The sequence below is a fragment of the Canis aureus genome, chromosome 37, assembly GCF_053574225.1.
Source record: "Canis aureus isolate CA01 chromosome 37, VMU_Caureus_v.1.0, whole genome shotgun sequence".
Lineage (NCBI taxonomy): Eukaryota > Metazoa > Chordata > Mammalia > Carnivora > Canidae > Canis > Canis aureus.
This window is the reverse complement of record NC_135647.1, coordinates 19,495,272-19,510,703: the sequence shown is the minus strand read 5'-3', so window position 1 is coordinate 19,510,703 and position 15,432 is coordinate 19,495,272. Positions and strand designations below refer to the sequence as shown.

At 49.8% G+C, this 15,432-nt stretch overlaps 1 protein-coding gene across 14 annotated transcripts in view; it reads left to right on the top strand.

Moving 5' to 3' along the window:
* RREB1 (ras responsive element binding protein 1) overlaps positions 1-15,432 on the top strand; it is a 177,377-nt gene that overhangs the window by 81,939 nt on the left and 80,006 nt on the right. The window contains exon 1 of one of the 14 annotated variants that reach the window (XM_077886014.1): positions 7,166-7,294. The exons of the other annotated variants lie outside the window; for them this stretch is intronic. The gene's annotated coding sequence lies outside the window, so the exon portion shown is untranslated. Of the gene's footprint in view, positions 1-7,165; positions 7,295-15,432 lie in introns of those variants that run through there. 14 annotated transcript variants of the gene reach the window in all.

The window sequence follows — 15,432 nt, the reverse complement described above, 5'->3', positions numbered from 1 at the left end:
CTCTGTAGAAAGAGCGAGGGAGGATTCTAACCAGAAGTCCCCCCACCTTTGAACTTGTCCTCACAGAGGACCCTCGAGAGAGGTGCTCTTTTGCTCTTTGTACCAGCAAGGGCTCATGTGATTCTATTACAGATTTTTAAATTCTCTTTCCCCAATTTTTTTTTAAGTTTATGTATTTCATAAATGTTTTAGCTCTTGTTGTCGAGCTGCGTGTGACGCTCCTTTTTGGCTGTGTGTCTGGCATCTTTAGTAGGAGATGATAATTTTTATGACGTTTGATTCCGCATTTCCCGGAAAGTAGTATATTGTGGGCAGCTCATTACTCATTACCTGCCTGTTAAATTGCACATTTTCCTAGGTTGACTAGAAATTGCATCTTTTTTTTCTTTCTTTCTTTCTTTTTTTTTAAAGAGTTGTTTTTTGGTTAAATGGTGATGCTTTTACCTTAAAGAGATCACCTTCTTCCATTTGGGTGAAATACATTATCAGTTCACACAGGATTTAATAAATAAAATTGAAACCCTTTCCTCTTGGCCTGCCTTTTAGAATCAAGGGATTCCAGGAGTGTAAGTGTGCACATACTTGTTTCATGGGGCTCTTGATCCGAATCCTTCAGTGTATTTACTGTTCACATTTTCAGGACTTCTTAGCGTAGTTAGCTTTCTAAATTGTTGGCAACTATTACATAATCATGTTGCAATGAAGAATTTTTAAATTTGGTGAGAAAGAGATCCCAAATGGGAGGTTTAAAAAAAAAAAAAAAAAAAAACCTCCTCTATTTTGATGAATTGAAATGAATGAAAATAGGGTAGAAACCCCGGCGAACTGATTTTATTATAAAATACTTCACATCTGTGTTTGATAGGTTGTACTTAATAAGACTGGTGTGGAGGTTCTTTTCATAATGACTTGTCTCCGGTTAGACTCCGCTGCTCTCAAGTATGAAACTTTAAAATCTCAGTGGCTCAACCCACGAAACGTCACTTCTCGTTCCTGGGAGACTGGTGCAGGTGTAGCAGCTCCCTAGCGTGGTTCCCTTCCAGGGGGTGGTGCAGGGATCCAGGCCGTGCTCATCTTTTAGCTGCCTGCCGTCACACATACTTCCCGGCGGCCAGAGGGAGGAAAGAACTAGAGGGTCTCACAGCAGTGTTAAAAAGCTTCAGCCTGGAAGTGACGCAGGGCATGTTGGCTCACAGGCCATTGGCCAGAACCTGTGGTTGGCCTGCCACATGCCCTGCAGAGAAGTTGGGGTGCTAGGCGACATGGAAGAGCACATGGCTGTTCTCTGAGCAGGACACTTCTTTGCCACGGGCGTGTTAGCCACTCTCTCTTATTCGATCTCCTTGAAGCTTACTGTGCACAGAAATAAACTACGTAAGGCTTAGGCCTGAGATGTGGAATGTAAGGAGTGAACCGTGCCACCCGAACAGGCTCTCCCAGGTGTGATCCCCCGGCCCGCAGCATCAGCACCGCCTGGGAACTCGCTAGAAATGCAGGTTCTGGGGCCCCATCCCGGACCTTGTGGATCAGACCCCAGTTACAGGAAGCTCTGTAGGTTCACGCTCAAGTTTGAGGACCATTCCCTGGATGAACGGAATGTCTTTGGCACCTGTTAAACTGATAATTAGTGAATCAGCCCTGAAGTGCCGACATGCCCTTGCTAGTGTGTTTGTGCAGGAAACGTATGCTCAGGGGTGTGCACGTGTATGACAACAGCAAGCCCTTGGAGAGTCTGCAGTAGATGCCCCCGACTGCGGTAAAGCACTTCAGAGATCGGACGTGCCTCTCGACAACCATCAGAGGAGGAGACTGAGGCAGAGGGAGGCTCCGTAACCGGCTCAGGGCAGTGTCACAAGATCAGGCCACCTACCACGGCTGGCAAGCGGAAGAGGCGGGATTTGAACCCAGGAAATGTGGCTGGCGAGCCCACTCCTTAACTGCCGCGCAGTACTGCTGGCTGGTCCCTGGGTGGTAACCCCCCGGGCCCTGCGGCCGCCCTTCTCTTTTTCTTGGAGACAGTCTGTCAGGCCCAGCAGGAAGTGTGGCATGTCGGTGGCAGTTCCCAAGTGTGAAGCCCCCTCGCCGGCAGCTTCGGTCGTTGGTGGTTGATGTGTGCGGCGGGGGCCGGTTGCTGGGGATGCATGGCTGGGTAGCAGGTGCCCAGCCAGTTAAAACTGAACAGTGACGGAACGGGGCTCGGGGGGCCAGGACCCAGTGGTGGCAAGCCTTCTCCGAGTGAGGCGGCCCGGTCACACCACCAGAAGGTCTTCTGCAGCTAACCCGTGTGCAGCCTTGGGCCACAGGAGAGATTCTTCTCGGGTCCCTTGGCATTGTCATCCTCTGCCCTCTGAGATGCTCCTCTGAGGCCTCACTCTGGGAAGTGGTCTGAAGAGCTTTCCGTTAAGCTCCCGTGACCAGGACCTGAGTTTCCAGCAAGAAAACATGTTGTTCCTTCCCAAGAAAATTGATGAAAGGGTTCTCCTCCTTCCACTTGGGGAAACTGAGGAAGGTGGTAGCCGGATCTGACCTTTCGAAGCTTGAACTGATGATGGAAAAGGATTTTCCAAATGTCATTGAGAACTGTTTTCCTAGCGGTTCTGTGCCCTTGCATCCTTTAAAGGTTGTTAATGATTAACTGCATTTTCCTCTTCCAGGTGGGTCTGTTATTTGTCTGGTTGAGGTGTACTCTGCTGGCCCCTGCACTTCTTGCCTCCTTTGTCTCCCCTGCTCGGCAGGCTGGAACCGAGCCGGCTCCTTGGCAGCCCTGCCCAGGCCGGTACCAGCTTTGAGTCTAGGTAGAGCATAAAGATAGCATCACCCCTTTCGGTTTTCGTGTTGGCCGGGAACAGCTGCGACGCTTTGTATAGCTCTGAACATAGCATTTCATTCCAGAATTGCTGAAATTTTTAGTTTTCTGCAAGCCGGGGCTTAACCACGGGGTTTTTCACATTCAGACTTAAGAGTCTAGAATTTTCCTTTGAGAAACAGTTGCATATCTAGGAGTTTGGTAATGTTCAGAGAGAGATGGGGGCGGGGTGCTGTTTTGCATACTTTGTTTTAAAGATCCCGTTCCTTCTCTCTCTCTCTCTCTCTCTCACTTTAGATGGTTTAATTTTCTTAGGTACTCTACCAGAGGTGTAGATAATTGAAGTAAATCTGGAGTCAGATCTAAACAAAAGAAGAAAGAACTGCCCTGAAAAGAGCAACTGAACTCACGCTAATTGAATCACAGGGCCCCGTGCGCAGATTTGCCCAGACCAGCTTACCCTGGGGCAAGGATTGGGGGACCCCTGTGCTGGTGGAGGGATGTGTGCCTGTAATCACCTCCTGCGAGTCCCATGCGGGTCTCCTGGCTGCATCCTGGGCTGAGCGGCACATCTGGATTGGAAGTTCAGCCTGGGGGCGGGGGAGTCACGAACGCCGTTTGGGGTTGGGCGTTTGGAGATGTTTTCCCTCCCCTCGGAGACCTGGTGGTACCCTTGGCGTTTGTAGGTAAAAATCCACTTGTCTCACCGTTCAGTGGCGCAGCCACATGCACGAATCGGGCACCTGTCGGAAGACACTTGGCAGGCTGGCCTCAAATGGCTGGAATAAAAGATGCCACCATTCGAAATAGCACGGTTTTCCTTCCTTCTCTTTAGCCAGTGGTCCAGAGAGGGAAACAGGATGCCAGTCTCCCCCTTGCGTAGGAGGCCGGGGTTCTAGGGAGCAGCCTCCCTGCTCCTCAGAGCCCATTCTTGTTCCAGAGCGCCTTGAGATCATGATCACATGCTTGTAAATACCTCAGGTAGCTGAGAGCCACCCCCCCCACCCTGTCCCCATTCAGCGTCATTGTCCCCCTGCTGTCCCTGGGGGTGGGGGGTGCAGAGGCTGGCCTGGCTGCTGGGGAGGCCTTTATTTATCTGTCATTGTGCTCCCTCCCACCAGCTCCCTGGGGCCCTTTGCTCCTAAAACCATCAATTCCCCTTTTCTCTTCCTCCTCCTCACAGCATATGACCCCCTGCCTGTTTGCTTGACATTACTAATCAGTAAAAATATTTGAGTGCCTACTGTGTGCTCAAGATGAAGCTCATCCAACTGTGTTTCCTTGCGCTCCCTCCCCCCCCAAATGGTTTGGCTCGTGCTCTCTGATCTTTCTAGGCTCTGAAGGGTTCAGCGCCGTCACTGCTGCTTTTCACATTTATTTGGACACCACACCCTGCTCCTTCCTGGGGACCTTGTTCGTGCCAGCCCTCTTTGTCTACACACGTAACCCGGGTGTTCACGTTCCACGTGGGACCCTCTCTGCCTCCCGGCTCCCCTGGCACAGGCCTCGCCTCTCCGTGCGGGGTGGATCCCGTGTGCAAGCTCTCACCTCTGTACTAAATCCCCTAGCACCCAGACCTGCCCTTCTGATCCCTGTAATTTCTTCACTTTCCAGGGGTCTCAAAAAGCCCTTTGCCCTACCGCCTTCACCCTAGAAACCTTCTTAGTCACCAGGGTAGGGTGGGCGGCAGGAAACGTGGCCCGTGGCGAGACGTACCCCCTAGCCCCTGCTCCTCCATTGTATATCCAGCCTGCCTCTGTGTTTCCTTTGTTCCCATTTCCAGTCGGGCCTCCCTCCCCTGCCCTGCAGTCCCATTCCATGTTCGAACAGGTTCTCCGAAAACTGACATCATCTTCTCTGCCTACACGGGCCCCGCAGCCCCTGCCCCCCGCACTGCACCCCCACGCGCCCTCTGACCGCAGCGCCTGGCTCTGGGGCTTCTCGGGGTCCCTTCTGCATGTGGGGGCTCCTTGCAGGGTCTCTCCTACCCCTCACACCCCTCTGCTCACGCATGCCAGTGTTTCCCCCCTGGAATTAAAGTTAGTACAGCATAGACAACACTTGGTTCTCTTACCTTCTCATAGTGGCTGCTTTTTTCCTCTCACCTAGGTGGTAAGCTTCTAGAACAACCCCCCACCCACCCACACACACCCCAGGTCTGCTGGTAGAACCATAGTTACCAATTGAGGTGACCCACAAATGCATTTTTATCATCACGCAGCATTTGGGGGCCTCGGGTGGAGTGTGGTTTCCCTCCAGATGGGTTGAAGGGTGATGGCAGTGCCCATTGGTTCATTTTTTTTTTTTTCAGACAAATTTGTTTCGTTTCGTTGTTAACCTCTGATCTGATGGCTTGAAGACCAGGAGCAAACTTGGTTAGTTTTTACCTTCAGGGGCTACAGGAGGAAACAAGGAGCAGGCCAGCTCCCTCGCCCCAGACCATTTCGTCAGTCACTTTTCCCACTCCCCTGGTTGTGACTCTTGAATTTTATAGTTGATATAATCCTCGCGTTTATAGCCACTTTATTTTATGTATGCATTGCAATTTGAGTACGGACTATTTGGTGCATAGAGGGGACTCGGTTTTAATTCTTGGCTTCTATTTAAAAGGCTCACTAATGCCATTACCTTTTGTTAATTGCAACACAAACATCCTCCCCGAGACCACCCTCTATTCTGGGACCCCTTTGAGCATCCCAGGAATTGCTAGTGTTTGGGCCACATTTACACCTCTCCATGGATCTTACAGAAAACCTCCCCCGTACCTTTGATGGCGTTGAGGGGTGGTAATGTGCACTCAGAAAGTTTTAACATAATAGCATCAGGGAACTAGCTTGATTCCAGCAGCTATTCCTGGAGTAACTGTGGGGGTGGGGAGGGGGGTTGCAGAACAAAACCATGTTAATGCAGCGAGAGAAATGGGAATCACCACGATTGCTCCCCACCCCCTTTCTGTAGGATGAATTCTCTTCTAAAATTGTTAACTGTTGGGGGATCCCTGGGTGGCTCAGCGGTTTAGTGCCTGCCTGGCCCAGGGTGTGATCCTGGAGACCCGGGGTCGAGTCCCACATCGGTCTCCCTGCACGGGGCCTGCTTCTCCCTCTGCCTAGTGTCTCTGCCTCTCTCTCTCTGTCTCTCATGAATAAATAAATCTTTAAAAAAATTAACTATTTGTAGTAGGCATTGGGAGATCACTTGCAGAATTGATTTCACTGACTCTTATTAAGACACTACCATGTATTACATGAATGATCTCATCTTCACCAGATAAAGGAACATTTGAAAATCTGATCAAATTTATGGACTCTTCCCCACGAAATGAATACCCTTGTAGGGCATGTGATGTGATGAGCTCTGGGTGTCATATGCAACTGATGAATTACTGAAGTGCCTGCTGTGTGCCAGGCCCTGGGCTATGACTAAAGATATATAAATTTAGGGGAGGGAGGCAAGGGAACACTTTCATACCTTAAGAAGGAATGCTGTCTATTTTCTTTCTTTCTTTATTTAAAAAAATTTTAACTATAAAAATCAAGTTTACAGTGATCCTAAATTATACCTTTATTTTATTTAGATTTTATTTATTTGACAGCGTGCACAAGCAGGGCGGAGCGGCAGGCAGAGGCAGAGCGAGAAGCGGGAGAGCAGGGAGCCTGATGCAGGACTCGATCCCAGGACCCTGGGATCGTGACCTGAACCGAAGGCAAACACTTAACTGACTGAGCCACCCAGGTGCCCAAATTATACCTTTATTTTTAAAAAATCACCATTTTCCCATATCTCCTTTCTAGTTGCTCTTCCAGACTTTGTCATAAATCCGTGATCATAACCTAGAATGCCCCAGTGTACTAACTTGCTCTTTAAACTTGATCTCATTTTGTAACCATTTCATCGTGTGTGTACACATTGGCCTTCACGTTAGAGATGGGACCAGGTCTGAGCAGGTTTAGGGTAGATGGGGCAGGGCAGTGATGAGTCACCGAGAAGAAGTCCATCTGGCTTCAGAAATGTCCCTCTGTTGTTGGTTTCATGGGTGATTTCCCTTTATGCATTGAAACTCTGATAAACACCGGGAAGAATGAAGACTCTTAGCAAAAGTGTATTACTTCTGGGATCAGCTCACTCCCTTCTCATGCCTGCAGGTAACACCATACCAGGTCTTCCTTATTCCTGCTCTAGGACTTACAAACCCCAGGAAGCAAACAAATGAGGGACAGTAATCTAGTAACCCAAGATTACTGGAGGGGAAAAAAAAATACCATAAACCTACGCTGTCCAGTCCCAACAGCTGGTAGCCACATGTGGCTATTTAAATTTAAATTAACTTCAGTAAAATTTAAAAATGAAGTTCCTCAGTCACGTTCGTCTCCGTTCAAGTGCTCGGTGGCGGTTACCATATTGGGCCTCGCTGTTGGAGAACAGTCACCTGGGCATCCCTGCTCTCCATCCTATCAACTCTGTAAAATGTTTTTCCGCAGTATCTCACAGGTGAGTTTTATACGATAGGCTCTTGGAAGGAGAGGGGAGCGGGGATTTTGTCTTCCTCTTGTTTTACATGTGGTACAGTTTTGTGTGGACTTGTAACCTGGGAGTTAAGGCTCTTTATGCACTTCCCCCGACACCAGCAGCTTATGTCAGTGTTGATTAGCGGAGTCCATTTGACAATGAATACTTCTATTTACACGCTACATATGTTATGTGTTCCATTCAAGTGCGGATGTTTCATCTTCCCGTGCCTGGCAGTCCCCTTACCCTCCGTTGCCACCTCCTCCGGAACCTTCTTTTTCCCCATCTGCTCCCTTTCTGGCTATGGACATGTTAGGTTTTCTCTCGAACAGAACTTTTCTCTTAATCCTGCTGCTGCTGCTGGATAGCCAGTCCCTTCCTGCTGTCCTGTCTTCATGCTCTCTCCTTGTACTGGGAGGGAGATTCCACTGCGACTCTGTTAATTGCCTTACTACCCCCTTGGTCGCCAGTGCAGGAAGCCCAGCGTTTGCCTTGTTTCCGCCTCACTCCATGGCTAGGTCCGTCCTTTGGTGATGTCTTCCTGGACCCCTGTGCTCCTCCTGTCTCTCCCTTAGACTGCATGGCAGTGGCCTCCTAACTGGGTTATGTGCCTCTAATTGTCCGTTTCTTAAGCTGCTGCCGAGAGCTTTTAAAATATGGATATGAAAAAATAAAAATAAAAAAATAAAATAAAATATGGATATGATTATTTCATCTCAGGATTTTTTTTTTAAAAGGGGGAGTGGACTTGCAGTGGGTTCTCACAGCCGCAGAATGAAGTCCCTTCGCCCCGTAGACGGAACCTTGACGCCAGCATGGTTTTGCCACCCCATCTTTGCCCCTTGCCCTACTCTACTCCCTCCTTTCGATTGATGGCACAGGTATATAGTCTGATGGTTCCCAAGAGTTTTGTTTGCCGGGACCAGAGACTCAAGGCAAAACTTTTGCAGTTAGGCAAATAACCATTAATAACCAGTTTCCACCATCTACTATCTTTATCTTTTTTTTTTTTTAAGATTTTATTTATTCATGAGAGACACAGAGAGAGACAGAGACCCAGGCAGAGGGAGAAGCAGGCTCCCTGCGGGGAGCCTGATGTGGGACTCGATCCCAGGACCTAAGTCAAAGGCAGACACTCAACCACTTAGCTACCCAGGCGCCCCCTTATCATCTCATTTTAAAAGGAGGCACCTGAACGAAAGGAAAGAATGAATTCAGCATTGTGAGTATCTCAGCAAACTGTCTGGTATTCCTTATTTCGCTTGAGAAGGGTGAAAATATAGGCATGTAGCAGCCAGTGCTTCCGTGACACCGTGTACGAGCCAGATGTACCTCTGGGGTCTCTATGCATTTTCTTGTAACTGGAACACCCTGTGTTCTGAAAGCTCCGGGATGCTTCTGCCCTACTGCCCTCCACACTTGATGACTTAACACCTTGGACACCTTGCAGCCCTAAAGTGTTTGGCTCCTGATTCGTTTTTCCTTTGGATTGCAATTTATCTCCTTGTGCCCTGTCTCCTCGATCTCAAGGCTGGTGGCTCTTACAGCTCCTGGTGGTTCTCACATCTGGGATGCTACTAGGCTAATATCAGAATGACCACCATCCTACTTACTTCAGGTTTTAAATACCAAATCTCACCCTATGTCTAGGGCACAGAAATAGTATAGAACATCTTCAACAATGAATTTTAACTGCTCGCAGAGAACGGACATTTTTTGGTGCACTCTCGTCGACTTTGGCATGAGTACACTGAAAGCAGCAAGGGGCCTGGGAATCAAACCCCAGGAGACTAAGGAGACTTAATTTTTTAAAGTGGAACCTGTCTGGTAGCCGAAGCCCCAGAAACGGTAAGTACAGAGAAGCTATGAAAGTTCTGAGCCTGGCAACTTTGACAGATTAATGTGTCCCTAGGTTTTCTCTTTCTGCAAGCTAGAAAGAAAACTAAAGGAGCATTTGCCTAATATGAACTAATCACATTTGCCTATAAATTTGCGTTGTACAGAATACATGACTCGTACCAGTAGCATGATACTTTCAAGATCTTTATGTCAGATAGAACTGGAATTACAACTCTGGTCCCGTTGAATGAATCTTGGCCGATAGGGTAAAAAAAAAAAAAAAAAAAACACAATTAGTAGCTTCTTGTGGGCGACGTCCTAAAAGGATGATTTTTGCCTTGGCCAGAGCATAACATTAGGGGTTAACTACAAGGAATAGAGAGACACGGAGGGTCCCCCCTCCCATCTCTGTCTTTCTGGCAAACAGGATTTTTCCTGTAGTCAGGTAGCAAATTGTATAATCTCTTAGACCTTTCTCTCCACCCCCCGCCTTAGGAAAACTCTGTTTCCAGATTGGGAACATGCCAGGATGTCACTGGCCTCTAGTAGAGTTTATGGAAAAGTGTCAGTTACAATTCCAAATCTGTTAAGTAACCGGGCCTGCTCTCTGGAGCTCTATTTTGACTTCTGCGTTGTAGTCCTGGGGCCAGCAGAGCATGAAATTGGGTTTGTGTGAACATGTGCGTGCCTGGGTGTAGGGGACGGTGTTCTCTTACCAGAATCATAATGAAGCATCTGAAAGGTCTCTGAGAAAGTTTCCTGGGGCAGATTCAGTGAGCGCGGTGGATGCCCTCGTTTCGCAAGTTCTAGCTTTTCTTTGTCTGTACAGGTTGTTCTGACTTCATGGCTGGGAGGAAAGGGACGACATTGCAGAGTGCCTGCTGTTTGGCCCGTGGGGCCACACAGAGTGCAACCTCCTGCATTTTGCATGGGGATGGCGTGGCTGATCTGGTCTCGGCACACACTTGTTTATTATCTGGGCCTCGTAAAGAGCGATCCTAAAAATACTGGCTCTGTCTTGGAGTGATGGCATAGAAATTTGTGTTGCAAATTTAACTTATAGTCTGGCTTCCATCACTCATTGGCCACCGTTCTCTCCGTGGCCTTGCTTAAACTGTCATCACTCCCCCGCCTTCCTCCCCCGGCCCCCCACACCCAACCCTCTTACCTCGGAGATCGTGAGGGGCTAAGGGGTACTTGGTTGGGCAAGGAAGTTTTTCTTTTTGTTATTTGACTTCGTAAAGATTTTTCCTATACTCCAGGAACTCTGGTGTACTGTTTTTAAACATCCGATCTTATCACTCTCTGAATGCATTAACCTCACATAGGCTGGTGTGATGCCAAGAAAATGGAGCTCGTGGCCTTGAATGGCAAGGCGTCAGGGTCCTCTGTGCTCTGATGGTTGAACTCCTTCTGGCTGTCCCGTCCCATAGGTGGCACACGGTCCCATAACTGCCTTGATCCGCTACGAAATGGGAGTTTGCTGCCACTGCCAGCCATGGAGGTCCACAGGAATGCTTGTAGCATTGAGTGGCAGGTGGAAGTGTTTTTGAGCTGGGACCTAGGCCTTGCAGCAGAGCTGAGCCTCATACACAGTTAGGACTGGAAGGACCTCAGAGGTCATGGCCTGTCCTCACTCTACAGACCAGGGGTCCAGTGCATTCCAGGCTTATGGAAGGAAGCATGTGGCACACTGCTCTGTGTTTCAGTGGCTAAAGCATGGTATTAAATGCCACTGAATAATAATAATAATAATAATAATTAATAATAACAATAACAGTGTAAACTCAAATTTTAACTTGAGCTGCTGTAAGTAGCATCTAGGGTTCCTGGACTCCGATGAAGATGGCTCTTAGATTTGCTGCAGACAAGAAGCAAATACAATACGTGAGCCTGGAAAGTGAGTTCTCTCTCTTGGAAGCATTAAGCCTCCCACACAGAAGCACGAGGAGTGCTGGTATATTGGACTTGGAGGCTTTGAAAGTTGGAGCTGAAATGGATGCTGGGTAGGTGTTGCTCAGGCATTGTTCCAAGGTTCTGGAGGCCAGTAATATTTTAAACAAGTCAAACAGCCCCTCGAAGGGAGCTGCAGGAAATCCAGCCCTTGGCTTCATGTTGTTGCGTGGTCAGCGGGAGATAAAAGGGTGGACTGTTGGAGGCAAGGCCCCTCCTATCACTGGATGGCAAACTGTTAAGGGAAGATAAAAGGAAAGAGTTGGGATGTTCTTTTTGAACAACACGAGGGTGCCTTTATCACAGGCATTCAAATAAAATGAGGTAGGTGAGCGAGGGAGCCTCAGCTTTATGATTGCAAGTGGGCCCAAGAACCCTGCTGGAGAAACAGGACGTGGTTTCACGGCACACTAAAGTGATTCTGTGTCAAAATATTGGTAGAGGCCAGACTTTTTTCAACTGAAATCCCCACTGGACTGGGGATATTTGTGTTATATGTTCCTTAAGTTAATTGGGCATGAGCTGGGGTCTCTAAACTTTGTATTCCAGGTTTTCCCTGTGGGGCTGTCTAAGCCATGGGGACCTGATGGAAGCGCCAGGCAGTTGTTGGGCTGAGCAGCTGTGCGGAATGGCCGTGCACGCCCTGTGCCCTGACCTGCCAGCGAGGCCTACGGGCCGGTACCGTTTCTTTGATTTCTCCTCTTCGGCTCACTTGTGCTGCTGGCTGAGTGCTCATTCAACTGGCGTTCATCTCTCCCTCTTTGAGATCTTCCTTCCTGTTCTTTGTCACTTAGGAGGGAAGTTAAGGGGCTTGCAAAAGGTTCGTGTGAACCCACACTAGAGAGCCCGGGCACGGTCAGTGCCTTGCGTGCACTCTGTGGGACGCAAACGAACCGCGTGCTTTGGGCACTTGATGCTTGTTTCGGACCCTGCTGGGCTGTGGGGCTCAGCCTTTGTGTGGGGGCCACCCCAGGGTGTGCAGCTGTCGGGAACTAATCACCCTCCTGCTGGGGCAGGGCCGAAACGCCAAGAGGGCCCATGTGCCTCGGACTTCCTCCAGGGACGCATGGTCAGCTCGTTAGGGCTGGGGCTGGGGACTGGCCCCACGGGGCACCTTCCTTCCCAGTGCCCCCGTCCTGCCCCCAAGTAGCTTTTGGTTTGGGGCTCAGCGTGCTTTAAGAAAACACCATCTGTGTGCTGTTTTTGATTGGTTGGCTGGTGATAAACACTTATCACCCACTTATATCTCAAAGTATTTGTTTTCCTTCATAGATACAGTGGTGAATACTTTCCTTCGAGGCCGAAACCGAGGGGAAGAGGTCACCCGTTAGAGGGCATGAAGGGCAGGCCGTGGAGCTCCCCGGAGCCTGGGACCATGGGCGGTAGGCTCCCCCAGTGCAGTCACTCTCAGCTGATGGGCTGTAGTGGACTGGTCCCCCATGTGAACCTCTGACCACAGCCGACCACTTTTCCAACAGGCGAGGAAAGATGTGATCTCCCCCCATTGCCTCCTCTGAGCGGTCTGGGCAGAAGCATTTCGAACAACAGTGTGTCTCCCACAAAGGAATTCTGGCTTTAGAAGGGGTGTCCTCCTGAACCAGCCTGGGATTCTGGGAGTTTGAAGCCCAGATCCGATGTTGCCCCACCTGCCCTGGGGGTGCCTAGCTTGCATCCAGCTCCTCCTCCAGGAAAAGTGGAGAATCCTGTTTCTGCAGCTCCTTTCCCCCGGGTCTGGAAGGCCAGCCCCACAACCTCAGGCCTGTGAAAGAGTTGCAGGATATTGCCTAAAACTCTCTGCAAAACGGCTACTGAACTTTACTCCGGCCTCCACCTCCTCCAGGCTGTAAATGTGATTACAGGCGCCCAGACCCACTGCAGAGGAGTGTCGGGGCGAGTGGCTGGGTGTGAGCCACCCTGCCTTCAGGTTCCACTGCTGGAAAGGAAGAGGTGCTGAAACCTGGGCAGAAGCAAGCCAGGTCCGGGGTAGGGGGAGCCAGCAGTGCCAGCTTCCTCGGTTAAGCAAACTCAAGCTGCCCAGGATTGGTTTTAGCAGCGAACTGAAGCTGGAGGGCTTTTGTTCCCGGCTCTCCGTACGGCGTGGCCAGGGAGCGGGCAGCGGCCGGTCTGCCCCTTGTCGTTAGATTGCAGGCGTGATCAGCTGCACTGTATTGTTAGACTCTGGGACTGGAATGGAAATTTTTAAAGATCATCAAACTGACCCCTGCCCTCAAAGCGTTGGCAGTAGATGAGGCCCGTGGATGAATCTAGAAGTTGGGGGGCAGTTGGCCCAGGGGCTGGGTAAACTGCAGGGTGGGGAACCAAATGATGTAACCTCGGTGGTACTGGCGGGCGCAGTACCCCCTGAAGAGGGTCTTCGTAAATACTCCTCCGATTGACTTCTGCACCACGAGAGCAGTATCACTAGCTCCCTTTTCCGGATGTGAGGTTCAGGGACCAGCAGGTTGCCCCGTAGGTGGCAAGCTGAGCTTCCAGCCCAAGATTGAAGACTCCGCATCTCGTGCTCTTTAAGTGCCTGCTTCTGAATCTCACAGAATTAGTAGAAGGGGACCATCCCCTTGGATGTACAGAATCGGAAAGTCAAAAGGGTGATCTGATGCAGTCTCCCACCCGCTGCAAAACTGAAGTGGTTATTCAGCCTCTGCTTGCATACTTCCGGGGGACAGCAAGCTCATTACGTTAGGGGGGGCCTCATTCTGTGGGCAGTGCTGGTTGTTCAGAGCTCTGGTGTAAAGGATCACGCGGATCCCAGACCTGCTGCTTTGTACAAATGTTATTCTCGCTGTAGTGGACACATGAGAAGAGTGTATATCTCCCCCACCAGTCCCGTCACCCCTCAACCTGCCACGTGCAAGGCCTTCAAGGTGTCTCCCATTTTTCTCTTTGTTGGGCTGAACATCTCTAGTTCCTTCAGCCATTTCTTGTTTTCCCCCTGACTTGGGTTCCCTGTGCTCATTGCCCTTCTCTGAATGGTTTCTCCATGATCGTCCTTGTGGTGCAGAGCAAAGTGTAAGAATTTTGGAGTCTGACAACCCCAGTCTAGGATCCTGCCCCTGCCCCTTAGGGACTGCTTAATAGCTGGCAAAAAAAAAAAAACCCTCATCATTGCCTTATAGGAGTTGGGGGAGGATCACCTATCTGTAAGGTGCCTAACACATTTTCCAGTGCAGAGTTTATGTCACAGAGGGTTAATGCCCCCTCATGATTAGGGAAGGAGGTGCTCTGAAAGGCATGGAGTTGGATGTACACCAGACTTCTGACATACCCTTATTTAAATCCTATTTTCTATTAAAGCAATAGTCTCCCTTTCTGTTTTTAAATTGCTCAGTCAAGGTGTGATGTGGAGGGAGCCCTCTCCCTACCCTTTTCTGATAAGCCAGCTGGACAGATCTCAGGGTGGGGTAGGGTGGGGGCTTCTAAATTCAGGCTCCTGCAGGGAGACATCTTCTGCTTGTAGATCCTGGTGGAGCCTTTCATGCCCTGGGGGTGGGTGACAGCGTCCAGTGTGTCCTCTGACTTGACTGTCCCTTAGTGAGTTAGGGTCCTGTGGCCACCCACCTCGTTCTCACCGGCTTCCTTGGCCCGAGCAGGGAACCATGCATGTTTCTGCTAAGTTGGGCAAGAAGATTACAAAATAGCAGATCCCAGTGGCCAGTTTAGGAAAAGGCGAGCTCACCTGGAGAGAGAGGGACAGGGCCGCACCCCCTGGGCCACCGAGGGCCCCCCCCCCCCACCCCGGAAGACAGCAAATGACTGCCATGTGGCTGCTGTGACTTGGCTTCGATCCTGTCAGTAAGACTCGCTCCTGGGAGAAGAGCTGCAAGGAGCAGAGCCCGCTTCTTCACGGTCTTACTGACCGACAGAGAAGTTTAGAAGCCAGACTTTGCCCCATTTCCTCCCTCCGAAGAAGCCAAGAGCCCTGTGGAGAGATAGAGGAAGAAGAGTAGGGCCCCATAGATGGTTTTATCTAGCACGTTCCAGAAAATCTGTCCATCTTTCCACTGGTTCGTATTTCAAACAGTTAATTTAATCTGACTTATGCAGTTGAGTTTGGTAAGCAAGCACCCTGTCCTCCAAGGTAACGCTCGCGTCCCTGCTGAAATCGCATATAACGTAACAATCAGGATGCCCAAGTGAATTTTATTTTTAAGAGAGAAGCTGCTTCCAGCATGGAACCTGTCAGTCCCCTGGGCCACCCCTTCCCCACCTCCCCACTTTACTGAATATTAAAATGTTCCTTTACCTAAGGACAGCGACTGCTCCTTCCACAGGGCCACCTGAAACAGGACCCGTGAGGGGCAGCCGCCCTA